Source organism: Quercus lobata, chromosome 11 (assembly GCF_001633185.2).
Source record: "Quercus lobata isolate SW786 chromosome 11, ValleyOak3.0 Primary Assembly, whole genome shotgun sequence".
NCBI classification, from domain to species: Eukaryota; Viridiplantae; Streptophyta; class Magnoliopsida; order Fagales; family Fagaceae; genus Quercus; species Quercus lobata.
Window position 1 is genome coordinate 46,109,565 of NC_044914.1, and position 13,534 is coordinate 46,123,098.

A 13,534-nucleotide genomic window follows, 5' to 3' on the forward strand; every position below is an offset into this window, starting at 1 on the left:
CATCATGAGTTCAAAATATTGTAAAAAATTGATATCCAGACACTATTTTACAATAATGTTTGTAAGTTGTAACTTGGAGAGCTTTGCAGTTAAGTCTAGCTACTTCAACCTCAGTGCCTCGCTTCTTCATCCTAAGGTTGTAGAACTTCCTACCTTTATGTCTCTCAAGTTAATGTCAGGAGTGCAATATTTTTACATATTTGCTCTCATGTAAGTAGTTGTACAGAATTTAAAAGAGATGACTCTCAAACAATGTTGTATTCTCAGCAAGTGACCAAACGCCTAAGACTAAACGATACCAGTAACAAAATTTGGTAAATAGTATATTTTTCAGAAAAAATTCGGTGACTAGCATGCGTTTGAACTTATTTAATTAGTTGGACTGTTTTTGGAACTCAAGTTGTGAAACTCGAGTTCCAACCCAAAATCGAGTTTCCCAAACTTGATTTACTTTTGGATTCATTTGACCTAGATTAAAAAAAAAAAAAAAAAAAAAACCTGCAAGGAACTTGAGTTTGCTAGACTCAAGTTCCAAGCGAGAAAAAAATAATTCCAAAGAACTCGAGTTTCACAAACTCGAGTTCTAAAAATAGTCCAACTTACTAAATTGTTTTATCAACATGCTATTTTACTAATATTTTTCCAAAAAAATATGTTGTTCAGCAAATTTTGCCTCGTACCAGTAAAGAGCCTTATGGGTTTGTTTTAACTAATTAGGTGTCTTTTTTTTTTTTTTTCTTTTTTTTTAAACTACTAATTAGGAATCTGTTACCCTGTATAATAGAGCATCTTATGCCTTTTGTTTTTGATCAATGAGAAAAACAATTTTATTTAGAGGAATCAAGTGTTCTAAAAAAAATGCTATTTTAATATGTCAAAAAAAGTCACTTTATCTATTTTAACTTATTACTTAAAATATATATATATTTATATTTTACATATGCTATTTTTTATTTTTGTAGTTGGCCCCCTCTTCTAAAACCTTATGTCCCCTCCTCCCCAACCAGCCTAGCACAACTAGCAACTATTCCACCCAAAAACTTAACAAAAACAATAAAAATATTCACAATGGTGATTGTATTTTAGCAACAAAAAAAAAAAAAAAAAAAAAAACTATTTAACCACCAAAGAACCAAAAAACTATGTGTTATTGGAGAAATTAAAGCTAAATTTTTTGCAACTACAATAAACTAGTATAAATACCAATTGACAGTAGCAAGTTGTTAAAAATAAAATAAAATATTTTATTAAGATTATCTCTCTTCCTTCAATTAAAAAACTCAATTTCTCTCTCATCCCTATTATTTTAATGAGTTATTTATATTATTTAAATGAATTGGTAAAAAAAAGAACATTTGATATTAGGTATATTGTAAAGTAAGGTAGTAAAAAATAGATAAAGTAGTTTTTTGAGTTGCTAAAAGCTAAATTTTTTAGCACCACTATTGTAAATGCTCTAACTTAAAAAAAAAAAAAAAGAAAAAAGAAAAAAAAGGCTAGCCTAGTTGTTAGGATCATATTTTCTATGTATTGGCATATCCTATGACAAAATGCATTTTATTTGTAATTGAGTAGATCTAAGATGGATTTAATATATCAAGAAGTATGTAAAGTTTACATTACAAGTGGTATCATTAAAGACATAAAAATTGAACCAAGAAACTAATGAAGAAAAGCTGAAGCAATGAAGGTCGACACTAGTTTCAACACTACCATCTATCGAGTCAATGAAGAATTCTCGACATAAGCTTCGACAACTCTCGATCTATTAAGTTGATGGATTTCAAAATATAGTTAGCAACATTTTATTCTAAGAGGCTATTTGTTTATGAGTTTGTATAATCCTAATAGGACTAGGAAAGCCCAAGGTTTATGTAAACCTAATTGGAATAGGAGAGTCTAATTAAAAGGCCCATTAAGCTCCTATTTAAATAAGGAGGTGGAGAAAGAAAACCCCAACCCTAGAAAGCTTCATAAGGTTTTTTTTTTTTTTTGAAATTCTAATCTCCTTCTACAGAAGAAACAAATATTGATGCATTTCTTGTACACCTTTGGTTTCTGTAACCGAGCAAAGTCTCAAGCTCCAACCATTGAAGATCTTATTGGTGTTTCTATGTGAAGCTGTTGCAAATCAACTACAACAATTAAATGGTTGCTGTGGAGTTAGTCATGTATTGGGATTCATGCAAAGGAGTTAGTCACGTACTGCGATCTGTGCAAAGGAAGAAGTCTTCTACAAGATCAAGTCCAATTGGGGATTGAAGCAAAGGTTCAACTGTAGGTTGGTATTTTGGGATAGGCTAGTAGTTGTAAGATTTCTTATACTTGTAACCGCTTATTCTTCATTAGTGAATTCTTGGGGGTGGTGACCTGAAAATTACCTAGTGGGGATTTTGCCTTATGAGAGGTTTTCCTAATTCGTCAATAAATCACCGTGTTTTTTAATTTCTGCTACATATTAGTTTATTTGGTGATTTGTTGGTGCCTCCACGATTTTTATGTAATTTGACCTAATTAATCAACTTGGATAATTCAATTAATTAACTAGAGTCAATCTATAACCCAACACCAGTTTTTTTTTTAAAAAGCTTTTATTTATTATTATTATTGTTATTTTTTGTCTTTATTGGTAGATGATTGCATCTTAATGTTTTAAGAAATAATGATTTTGTATATTTATAATTTGTTTATATTGGAAGGATGCCTATTTGGAGTTTTTTTTTTACTTATACTCTAGCCCCTTCTAACTTAAAATCCTGGTTCCGTTCTTATTTCACAATACACTTTATATCACATCATGTTTAAAATTTACCATTTAACACCTAGTACTATGCATGGTTTTAAAAACTAGACTGGACCGACTGATTCAATCGGGAACCGACCTACAATCTGGTCCGGTTATAGCTAAAAATCGGAAATAATAAAAAACTGGCCGGTTCAACCATAAAACCGGAAACCGGTATGATTGAACGGGTTTTGCAAAATACAGAGAAAATGACTTTGTTTCTCTTGATTTCTTCCCCATTCGGCCTCTCTCATTGGTGCAGCAGTTACTTTATTGCTGTGAATAATGGGAATGAATGATTTCTCTTCCTCATTTTGAGAATCTTAGATCTGTTGTAAATAAGATTTGGTTAATGAAGCTTTTAAATCTGTGGGTAAAATAAAATTTGGAGAGGAGGTAAGGAAGCAACATGAGAAGGGTGGAGGAAGGTATTTTGGTTTGAAGTTTGAACTATTGCTAATTGATATGTTGCAGAAAGATGGAGTGATGGACGGGCTTGGCAGAAAAGGTGAGAGGGAGAGATAGATTAGACAGAGAGACAAATGAGAGGTTATGGGAAATTGCCAATTTGGATTATGAGGGATTTCTATTAGAAAAGTGGAAAGGCTGGGAGTCTTGAGACTTGGGAGAAGTAAATGATATGTCATAAAAGTCAAAAAGTGGGTGGGTGTTAATAGTTAGTAATGGCTGGGAGAAGTAACCAAAGTGGGGTGTGTTTATTTATTTATTTATTTATTCATTATCTCTTTTCCTTTTTCGATGGAGCTTAGAAAGTCTTGTAGTTGCATGTGCCTCTTTTAAAGTTTTAACCATATTTGTAAACAAATATAGTAAGTTGCCTTTAATATTTAAATGATATTTATTATATAAGTTGTGAAAAATTATTAACATTATAAAAATAAAATATATTCATCATTATTTATTTATATAATTTTAAAAAAATTATTAATTAAATTATTTATGACTTCACCAGTTTGACCATCGGTTGGACCAGAAAACTGATAATTAGTCCCTTTTTCGATTCTTTCACCGTACCCTTTTTTAAAACCTTGTTACTATGATAAAATGCAATTAACTTTCAGTGTATAAATTTGAGTCTTGTACTTACATAGAGTAGAGAGTCTTCAATCAATTGTTCTATCATAAGGTAAAACTTGAAGCAAAATATTAATAAAAGATCAAAATGGGCTATGGATTGATGTTTGATGAAACAATTATTGTCTTTCAGTTATTATTCTAAACTAGTCGCTAACCCGTGCGATGCACGGGGAAGCTACTGAGTATATAACATGTACCACAATATTTAATATTATATGATACATTAGGAAGAAATACAATTCATTGAACAAACCTCCAAAAAAATATATATATATATAATTAAATAGAAAATTAAATTATTTTAGTAATACAAAACTATTTACTCACTAAAAACCAATTTGAAAACCTTTTTCAAAACCCAAGCTGCCTTCTAATAGAAAACACCATACAAACATATAAAGAAAATTTGAACAATGGTTTTAATGAATTTAATTAAGAAAATTTTATTTGTTTTAAGTTGACAGAAGTACAGTTGTAAGTGAGAGTCTTAAAAATTGTTCAAAGTTGTACAAAAGCAAATAACCAAATAAGCTAACGGTCATTAATTGCTAATTATTAAATGTTTGTCAGTGACAAATTTTTTTGGAATCAAATAATTTGTAAACACCACATTTATGAATGTAAAAAGACTAAGAATAAAGTACCAATGATGGAATGAGTAGCCACAGGTTTTTTATAAATTCAAATCATATATATATATATATATTTATATATATATATATTGCTAAATAACATAGATATTGCAATCTTTACCTTCAAAAAATGTCAATTGATATATAAGTTCCATCATCAATGACATGAGAATTTCTCTCTGTTTATATCTTTTCAAAAAGTTATTTCCCCAAAACAGGCATATCTAGTAAATCAAAATGCAATATAGAAATAAAAAGTCATATCTAGGCTCCATAACCTAGAACAAATTCTAGGATAAAGCAATAAAGATTCCGGAAGTCATGCGTATATTGATGCATTTAGAAAAGGAAAAAGTAAACTAAATTCTGACCAAAAAGCATACAAAAAACTCAATAGATTAAACAATCAATGTATAAGCTCTGTTATTTTTGTGATTCCACATAATTAAAAAGAACAGGTTGAGAGAATTTCAATGAGTCCAATAGCAATCAAAGCTAGACCTTATTACTTGGAAGTTATTAGCTTTGCCAAGATGGACTGTTTATGGTAAACAATTGTAAGCTTCATTGGCAAAATTAATTCTTAGTTTCCATAACACTAGAAAAGGAAAATAAATAGATGTTACAATCAACAACCATACTGTCTTCATTTCATCATTTCTCACCTGAGTTAATCACAATAATACACAACAAAGGCTTTAAATTGGTAGGTCATGGCTTGTAAAGAGAAGACTGGAACCTAATTTTTTGAAGAATATGCATGCATTGTATCAACAAAGCATAAAAAAGATATGATATCATCTTTTATCTCCACTGATCTATATCTATATGATATATTCAAAACATAGATATTAGAAGTTCAACTTGTATAACCAAATGGGATAGCAGTCAAAAAAGAAGTAGCATGTTCTAGGTATTAAACAATCACAACAAAACAACAAAATAAAAGTATGGTTCAATATCAATCATTTGAATTATATTTAAGCTTCATGGTGGGCTAACGAACAAAAAGAAAAATAAAAGAAACCAAAGAGAATTTGCATATTAAATGGCACATACCTATGCTTTGTGAAATCCAAAGGTGCAATCCCCTCTGTAATGGCTCTAATTTCAGTTTCGCAGACTCACTTGCCATTCTACCAACCTATAAAAGTAACTACCATACAAAAATTTAAAATGCAAATCCAATACTAAGTAATATTCAGTCAAGAAATCAAAATTTTTTCCAAAAACTCAGATTTAATTCACAAGAAGTGCAATAGAAGTTTCAATTTTTAGGGACCTTGAGATGTGCTTTATCGGCTACGAAATCATAGTAAGGAATTACATTAAAAAATTAATGAGTAAACGAACAAACAAACCTAGTCAATTTAAAAAATTCTTAGGTTTATAATAGACTATTATAATCAAAATTTGCTTTTGAAACCAACAATACTCAAACTAAAAGCAATTCACACATTCACGAATTAGTGAAACTAAGTAAAAGTTAAAACGGTTCATAGATATCTGATGTCATTCGTACTAAAATGGATTTAGTCAAAGAGAGAGAAAGAGAGTGACCATCTTGAAGGAGTTGGTGTTTTGAGCAATATCATTGTCGAGGAAGAGAGTGGAGTGGAGACCACTTTGAAGTTCAAAAAGAACGGAAACTTCGACTTTGACTCTTTGTTTTCCTTGTCAACCATTTATTCTTTCATATCCTTCACATGCGTGTAAGATGAATTAGAAAAACTTGTTGCGTCATTCAAAGAATCAGAAGGGTAAGAAGGCTAAAAGCAGTTCTATCCATTCATTGTATTTATTGGTTTGGGTTTAAGATAGGTAAAATTAGATTACTAAATTATAGAATGAGACAAGGGATCTGACCTTTGGTTTTTGGGCTTGCTTTGACAATTTGCTTGATTATGAGGATTTCTGCAAAATAAGCAAAACTTTTATGAAGTTAAAGTCTCAAAATTATTATTGTAGGAAATAAAGTACAGGGAGGTGGAGAAAAGGAGAAGTACGTACAAAGATGGGGGGAGACAAGTGTTCGTGGTTTTTTTTTGGAAAGAAGAACTGCTATGAAACCTGTAAAAATTAAAACTATCTAGAGCCAGGCAAAATATTGCGTTAGTTTGAATTTTTTCTTTTTTTTAGTCGTGTGATATTATTGTAGAATTTAGAAATCAAAAACGTTTCACATCAACAAACAAATTATGAAATGGAACCTGTTTATAGTTAATTCTTAAAAGGTGTATTTAAAAAGTATTGAATTAAACAGTTATTTAAAAATGTAAAATCCTGAAAAGTCACAATGTTTGGTGTTTTTAAATGTTAACGTGGCTGAAATTTATGTAGCCACTTGGCTAAAATTTGTGTGTGTGTGTGTGTGTATAGAATTGTCATATCATACCCAATAAATGGAAGAAGTTACAACAAATAAAGGATGTGAGGAGATTGTAACCTATTGGTGATTGTTAGAATTCCATATAATAACGGCATTTGAAGAGTCTTGGTTAATGGAGGGACACATGATAAAGTTGAAGATAAGAGTAACATCCGAATTTAAGTAGATGCTCAATAATTGTCAACCGGTAAATCTAAAAATAAAAAAGAAAAAAAGAAAATAAATGATGACATGGCGCTGATGTGGCTTAACAAGAGCATAGCAACAATAAATGCTACGCTTCATATATATATATATATAATTGTCATATCATACCTAATAAATGGAAGAAGTTACAACAAATAAAGGATGTGAGGAGGTTGTAACCTATTGGTGATTGTTAGAATTCCATATAATAGCAACATTTGAAGAATCTTGGTTAATGGAGGGACACATGATAAAGTTGAACATAAGAGTAACATTCGAATTTAAGGAGATGCTCAATAAATGTCAACTCGTAAATCTAAAAATAAAAAATAAAATAAGAAAATAAATGATGACATGGCATTGATGTGACTTAATTGGAGTGTAGTAATAATAAATGCTCCGCTTTAGCTTTTAGTAATATATAGATTTATCAGAAAATAATCTTAGAACATTGTCTAAACATACGAAGTTTTCCTAAAAAAAAAAAAAAAAAAAAAAAAGCCTTAACTCTTAATACTACTTTGATTCCAATACTACTACAATTAAATAAATAAATAAAATTACAAAAACCTTTCCTAGACAAAACATTGATGTATAAAAGACAAGGCCAAAGAATGAGGAATAAACATTCTTAATCTTATTTAACAATCAACAATAAAATGGGAAGCAAGAATAATAATAATAATAAATTTTTTTGAATTGTGAATTCTAAAGATAAAAAACTCAAAAATATAGTGGGCCTAGAGCTCATTGGGGCAATACACTAATATATTTTAATTTTAATTTTTAATATCCAAACAGGCTTTTGGGGGCCAAAATTGGAAATTATCACTGTTTATTAAACAATATAATTAGTAGGCACATTTTTCAAACTATATATATTACTAACATCTCGAGTTTAAAAGACTTGATTTAGGGCTATAAATCGAGTCTCAAAAACTCAATTTTCATGGTCTGATTACGTCTGATGTGGCATTTTTTCCACATGACATCCACTTGGAAATTGAGTCTCTAGGACTCGATTTATAAGCCGGCCCTTTTTTTTTTTTTTGACCGAAACAAGGTAGAATAGTATATTTAAATAAAACAAATAGAAAAGGTGTAAGGAAGGGTCCTGAGCCATGCATGCCTAGGCACAAGAATAAGGACAGACTACCCACTGCCAAAAGCAACAAAAAAAAAAAAAAGTATAAAATACAAAACAAAAGTTGGGTAGTCACAGAAAAATGTATAAAATACAACTAAAAGTTGAGTAGTCACAATCATTTCATAATTAATTTAATAATTATTTAAAATATAAATAAATATAATAAATTAGTAAAAATTGAAAATTTAACTAAAATAGTTCAAATAAATATAGAAATTGAACTGGATTAAGAAAACTTAAGAAAGGTAAAATAAATTAAAAAAAAAAAAAGGTGTGAAAAGTTGGAGTGACGGAAAAAACGAAGGAAACTTAGATGAAAGAAGAAAAATATAGGAAGAAGACTAGAAGTGAAAATGGCTGACTAATTGTAGAGATTGTTTTAAAAGGTGTGGTGTAGAGTAAACTTTGGGAAATGGAAGCCTTGGGGAAATAAAAATAAAAATGGGTGAAGTTGATGTCTTGATAAGACCAGACATGATGCTGTCAGGTGAATGAAGGGAATAAAAAGAAAAAGGTTTTAAATTTGTTTTGGGTTAGAAATTAAGATATTTTTACACAATATTTTTAAAATAAATTCTTATATCAAATTAATATTTAAAGTAACGTTAATTCTATAATAAATTCACCATAAATCTTAAGTTGAAAATATTTATTTGCAAAATAAATTTCTATATTTATTTGAACTATTTTAGTTAAATTTTCAATTTTACTAATTTATGATATCTATTTATATGGTAAATAATTATTAAATTAATGGGATAATTACACTTTACCCATTTGTGGTTTGCCTCTAATTTGATTAGCTTACCCGTGGTTTCAATTTTGACACTTTACCCACCCGAGGTTCAATCCGTTACTGCTCCGTAACCCACCTCCTTGTCTGCTGTTACTCTAACATGTTTTCTTTCAAAATCAAAACACAAAACAGATCAAACACGTTTGCCTTAATATTATCTTTTGGTTTAAATCTTGGTGAAGTTTTGAATAGTTTGATTTTCCCAGAAACAGGAAAGCATTTTCAAGTGGTTCCAGAGTTACTGTAGAAAGTATGGAATAATTGGGAGCTACAACTGCTGGTCCTGCTCAGTCTCACCTTGCAACTGTCTCTCTTTCACTTTGGCAAACAAAGAAGATATAATGTTAAAATAAGGATCCATATCTTTATGTGGTTTTGCTACCTCATGGCTGATTCAGTGGCAACAATTGCACTAGGTGTCATTTCTAGTAAAAACTATAATTTTGGCAATAATAATCCTAAAGTACATAATGAGCTCACAGCATTCTGGGTACCATTTACGCTGTTACACTTTGGCGGCCAGGACACAATCACAGCTTTCGCGACACAAGACAATCAATTATGGTTAAGGCACTTTCTTGCACTAGTTGTTCAATCATGTGTGACATTCTACATCTTTAACACATCTTTGAAGGGCAAATAGCTTTCGCTTCTTACTATTCCCATAATTCTTGTTAGGTTCATCAGGTATATAGAAAGGATATGGGTTATGCGATCAGTGAATAAACCTCCAGTAGACACTGATGAGATACCTTCATTACTTCGAACTGCTGAGACGGAGGCTGAGATCGAGATGGATGCGAGAATGATGGAAATCAGATGAACCCACAACCAAAACCACATAAAAATGTTCTTAAGCAATCAAAAACCCTAATTTTTTGATCTGTTTTGTGTTTTGATTTTGAAAGAAAACGTGTTAGAGTAATAGCAGACAGGGAGGTGGGTTACGGAGCAGTAACGGATTGAACCTCGGGTGGGTAAAATGTCAAAATTGAAACCACGGGTAGGCAAGTCAAATTAGAGGCAAACCACAGGTGGGTAAAGTGTAATTATCCCTAAATTAATTATGACATGATTGTGACTACTCAACTTTTAGTTGTATTTTATACATTTTTCTGTGACTACCCAACTTTTTTTTTGTATTTTATACATTTTTTTTTTTGTTGCTTTTGGCAGTGGGTAGTCTGTCCTTGTCCTTGTGCCCAAGCTATTGGGTAGGCCTGCATGGCTCAGGACCCTTCCTTACACCTTTTGTATTTGTTTTATTTAAATATACTATTCTACCTTGTTTCGGTAAAAAAATAAATAAATAAATAAACCGAATTATAAATCAAGTCCTAGCACTGTTCTACCTTGTTTATGGCAAATTAGCACTGTTTCGGAAATATTTAGCAATGTACCACTTTTTTAATACTCGAGTTTCACAAAATCAAGTTCTAAATAGCACTCGAGTTCAGTGAACTCGAGTTTCTAGGTAAGTCGCCAGAGTGGCATTGCTGACCTGGAATTTGAGGAATTAAAAAAACGTGGTACTTGATATTGCGGAAATCGAGTACTTCTTTATAGTACTCGAGCTTAACAAAGTCAAGTACCTTGTTTTTCTTTTCTCTTTTTCATTTTTTTTCTACTTTTGTTTCATACAAAACTTTTACTTATTTCATCTCAATTGCTTGTGATCGTTGTGTCCACCATGTTTGGTGCATCATAGCACCGTAAGTCCAGCCCACACTTGATAAAACACCTCATTAAAGAGGTGGTTGGACAAGCCACAAATGTCAATCTATTTTCTTCTTGGGCAGTGAGTTAGGTGTGTTGGACACGCTGAGGAGAAAAAGAAGAAAAGAAAGGGGTTGATGCATTAAGGCAAGTGGCTAAAGTAAAGTCAAGGCAAGTGAGTTGCATTTATTTTGATTTGATGTCATGAGTGTGAAAGGAAGAGAAGAAGGAAAAGATGAAGAAATAAAAGGAGAGGCCATTCGGCCAGTGAGCAAGAAGTGAAGTCCCAGAGAAAGTGAGGACTAAGTGCAGTCTTCTTACTAAACAAAAAGAAGAAAAATGAAAAAAAAAAAAAAGAAAAGGAAAAAGAAAAGTACTTGACTTTGTTAAGTTCGAGTACTATAAAGAAGTACTCGATTTCAGTAATATCGAGTACCATATTACTCTTTTGATTACACAAATTCCAGGTCAGCAATGCCACGCTGACAACTCACCCAGGAACTCGAGTTCACTGAACTCGATTACTATTTAGAACTCTATTTTGTGAAACTCGAGTACTAAAAATGTGGTAGATTGCTAAATATTTCCGAAACAGTGCTAGTTTGCCACAAATTTTGCCAAAACGTGGTATTTGGCTATTTTCACCCCACATCTCCTCCATCTCATCCTTCATAGACACTGCTACCTTCAGTTTATCTCTCACTTGTCCTCCTTTCATAAAAGAGAAATGGCGGAGTTCGTTGTATCCGGTGTGGCAGAAAGGCTTGGCAAATTGCTCTTACAAGAAGCAAACTTCTTGTCCGGAGTGAGTCACCAAGTTGAGATGCTACAAAATGAGCTCAAACTGATGCAAAGCTTTCTAAAAGTTGCAGATACAAAGCAGGATGAATCAAATCTTGTAAGGCAGTTGGTTGCTCAAATAAGAGATCTTGCTTATGATGCAGAAGATATCATTGCTACATATGCTCTCAAAGTTGGATCCAGAGGCGTTAAGCGGTGCGCTTGCATCTTGGGTGAAGGAATTACAGTGCACCAGGTTGGCTCAAAGATTGATGTTATCAAGACAAGAATTTCTAATTTGAAACAGAGTTTTCAAGACTATGGCATAGAAAAATCAACAATTCAAGCAGGCAGGCTGAGTTCTTTGACTGAGACACAACGAGAGCAAAGACAAACATTTTCTCATCCTGAACATGACGTTGTTGGGTTCAACGATGGTCTAAATAAATTGGTGAATTTTTTGTTGAAAGAAGAGGGAGGCAAAAGGGTTGCTTCCATATGTGGTATGGGTGGTCTAGGTAAAACCACTCTTGCCAAAATGGTTTACAACAATCCCAAAGTCAAGCAACACTTTAACTGCTGTTCTTGGGTATATATCTCACAACAATGTCAAAGAAGACCTGTTTTGGAAGAAATTATGATTAACCTTCTCTCTCAATCTCAAAAAGATGAAATTCAAAAGTCAGATGAAGTAGATATTATTAAGAAACAAAAGGATTAAATTCGAAAGTTAGATGAAGTAGATATTATTAATAAACTTTACCAAGTTCAGTTTGATCAAAAGTGTTTGGTGGTTTTAGATGATATTTGGAATGAGGAGGCTTGGAACAAACTACGTGAAGCCTTCCCAAAGGAGGCTACGAACAGTAAAATTTTGCTTACCTCTCGTAATCAACAAGTGTGTCAGCATGTAGATCCCGGAGGTTTCCATTATCAATTGCAGCATCTAAATGATGTTGAGAGTTTGGAATTGCTTGAGAAGATAGCAATATCTGGAAGAAAAGGTACATGTAATATCTAATCCTACTTTACTTTATTAATTTTCCTTTGTGATAATTAATTTGAAGAATTTGTTTAATTTTATTTTAAAAAATGGGTAAATAAATTGAAGAAAAGGAAGAGTAGATGAAGATGTTACAAGCATAAAACATCCTAATTAATCACTAATTTGTACAATGCATGAAATATTTTTAGATCAAATGTTAACAAGTTTAGATTTAGTTTCTCCAATTTCAATTCTAGCAAAGCTAGATTATTCTACATATTTGGTAACAAATGCCTTTAAAGGAGCATTTTAAAGAATATCAAATATTTAATTATCAATTGGAATGCACAAGTTAAATAAAAATAAGATACATTTATACATTGGTTGTACAGAGAGATAGTTTTTTTTTTTTTTTTTTTTTTTTTTTTTTTTTTTGTGTGATAGGAAATACTGAGTAATATCATTAAATCAAGAGTGAGAGACTACAAACATGTCATGAGCACACGCGTGCTCTAAAAAGCTAGGGCATTCCTCTAGCCAAACTACATAGTCCTCAAGCTCTTCAACATACTATGCTAACAAGTGAGCAGGGACATTTCCCTGTCTTTTCACATGAGAGAAATAAAAATTCCTAAAGCTTGTGGTTGGTTCCAGAGTTCCTTCCAGCACATTTTGAATGGATGAAGGAGCCACCCCTTCACCCTAGAGGGACTTGCAAATGATCAATGAGTCGCCTTCAAACACTACCTCCCTAATACCCACGTCCCTTGCAAACAAAACCCCCACCTCCATTGCTTTTGCTTCTATCTGCCCCCAAAGGTGCATTCACTATCTTGCTTAAGGCTGCTATTACCTCCTCGGTTTCATCCCGAATCAACACACCTATTCCCCTTTTTTTCCCATGCTTGAAAACTACACCGTCTACATTCACTTTGTACTATTCTCGAGCAGGTGGCTTCCATATTGTCAATGGACCCACACTCGGGATATCTCCCTATCTAACTTCATTCATAGTGTGGT